We start from the raw sequence: 2,624 nt of genomic DNA on the forward strand, positions 1-2,624 counted from the left end.
TGTGGGGTGGTCTTGGGCTACAGGGTGGGCAGTTTCAAAAGTCTATATAAGAGCTTGCACACCAATTGTTATGTACTGAGTTGAATCGGATCCAAAATGCAGTGGTCTGATTGGTCCTAGAACAATAGGATTCATGATTGCAGCAGTCTGATTGGTCCACAGGAGCCACCCAATCCAGCTCCAGGTGGAAGTGAATCCGCAACCTGATTGGCCTACAGGAGAATCCCAGAATTAGCCAATCACATGGGGCCCAATGTGTAAGTAATGTATATAAAGCAGACATTCTGGGGGAACTTCCATTCCTCCTCACCACTCTGAGCTGAATAAAGAGCATGAAATCCACTCTCGACTCCGAGTATATTTCACCAATGTTCTGGGTTCCTCTGAGTGGGGGACTCTGTTGCAACAGTTTAATAAAGATCAGGCTTACAACAACAACAACAACAACAACAACAACAACAACAATAATAATAATTTATTTATACCCCGCCCATCTGGCTGGGTTTCCCCAGCCACTCTGGGCGGCTTCCACAAAGACAAAAAATATACTAATATGTCATACATTAAAAACTTCCCTGAACACGGCTGCCTTAAGATGTCTTCTGAACGTCAGGTAGTTGTTTATCTCTTTGACATCTGATGGGAGGGTGTTCCACAGGGCGGGCGCCACTACCGAGAAGACCCTCTGCCTGGTTCCCTATAGATTCGCTTCTCGCAATGAGGGAACCACCAGAAGGCCCTCGGAGATGGACCTCAGCGTCCGCGCAGAACGATGGGGGTGGAGACGCTCCTTCAGGTCTCCTGGGCCGAGGCCGTTTAGGGCTTTCAAGGTCAGCACCAACACTTTGAATTGTGCTTGGAAACGTACTGGGAGCCAATGTAGGTCTTTCAAGACCGGTGTTATGTGGTTTTGGCGGCCGGCCCCAGTCACCAGTCTAGCCTCTTTGCTTCTCAATATTCTCTGGTTGGCCTCTGTTATTTTCTCCTACTGATAGAGAACCCACTTAAGGACTCTACACAGGTTCTGGAATACCCCATAAGGGAAAAGGAGAAGTTCTTTTCTTATTAAAATAATTGACCAACAGGCAAAGGATCCCACAAGGTCATAATAGGAAAGACAACTTCACCAACTTTCACACAATGCGTCTAAAATAGCAATAGAAGTTTGAATGTTTACGTATAATTTTTGCAATTTCTTTTGAACTCATCTGTTCTGAAAGAAATGAATAGCAAGCTTACCTGCCCAACTGATTTGTTTTGGATATGGTATGGGGTATTGATTTATTGCAGTGGTGTCCCAACTTTTTTCAAAGAGGGCCAGATTTGATGAAGCGAAGGGCCATGACGGCTGACCAAAGGGCCAACCAAAGTTGTTGAGCTTTTGGTAGGATTGAAGTTGTTTTTTGGGGGGGATTTTACCCCAGGAAATAAACTGTCACATGGGCCAGATTAAACCAGCCGGCAGGCCAGATTACGCCCCCCGAAATAAAGGCTTTGCATAGTTAGAAAGGCCCTTTGGTCGGCCGTCATGGCCCTTCGCTTCATCAAATCTGGCCCTCTTTGAAAAAAGTTGGGACACCACTGCAATAAATCAATACTCCTTTGCCTGTTGGTCAATTCTTTTAATAACCCATCTCCTTCTGTAAAGGCTTTGCATAGTTAGAAAGGCAGAATGGCCAACCTGTCAGGGATGTTGTTACAGTGGGCATCCCACATTGTCTGGGGAGGCATCCCACATTGTCTGTGGGCATCCCACATTGTCTGGGGAGGCAGACTAGATGAGCTTTGTTGTTGTTTTTTTAAATAGTATTCATTAAAGTTTTAAAAATTACAGAAAGAAAAAGTAAAAATACCACATTTAACAAAAACAAAACAACACATCACAATATAAAGAAAAACAAAAAATGCGAAGAAAAATACATCAGATCTCCTCATTACTAATCTTTCATTAGCTTATTTCCTTGACCTCCTCACACCTCCCTTTTTTGTATTCTAGGTCAATTATCTACTTCAGCAAATCCTTTCCCTCTTTTAAAATTTTTGTCCTGTAAATTGTCTTAATATAATGTAACTTTACTTTTCCTCCTTTCACCAATTAACAGTCAGTTATTCCCAAATCATTTATATCATTCCTGCTAAAATCATATAAAATTATTCCAACATCCTTCTAACAGACATTAATTTTACAATGTTTCTGCAGACTAGATGAGCTTTGGAGTACCTTCTGACCCGACAATCACAGAATCATAGAGTTGGAAGGGGGTTATCTGGTCTAACCCCCTTGCAATGCAGGAATATGCTTCTGTCCCTTACGGGGATCGAACCAGCAACCTTGGCGTTCTCAGCACTGTGCTCTAACCAACTGAGCTATCCAGTTGCATCTAATGCAATGAGTTGCATCCAATGTCATAACTCAGAGCTGGACCATTGAAATGAATTGAGGGGATGAGCAAGTTAGCTCCATTCACTTCAATAGATTTACTCTGAGAACTTTGTTGGACAGCACCCTATGGCAAGGGTTCCCAAAGTGAGTGGAACCCCCACTGGGGGGCAATGGGATTAACTGGTGAGCTGCCAAGAGGCGAAAGGGCAGCCAAGGGGTACTGGAGGTGTCAATGACTATT

The 2,624-nt window shown here is 43.6% G+C and overlaps 1 long non-coding RNA gene across 1 annotated transcript in view; it reads right to left on the reverse strand.

Moving 5' to 3' along the window:
- Positions 1 to 1,060, reverse strand: part of LOC309333116 — a 185,890-nt gene extending 184,830 nt beyond the window's left edge. The window contains exon 1 of the long non-coding RNA XR_014152396.1: positions 990 to 1,060. This is a non-coding gene — a long non-coding RNA (uncharacterized lncRNA). The remainder of the gene's footprint in view (positions 1 to 989) is intronic.
- Positions 1,061 to 2,624: the final 1,564 nt, after the last annotated feature.

Source organism: Podarcis erhardii (assembly GCF_964252035.2).
Source record: "Podarcis erhardii genome assembly, chromosome: 18".
Taxonomy (NCBI): Eukaryota; Metazoa; Chordata; class Lepidosauria; order Squamata; family Lacertidae; genus Podarcis; species Podarcis erhardii.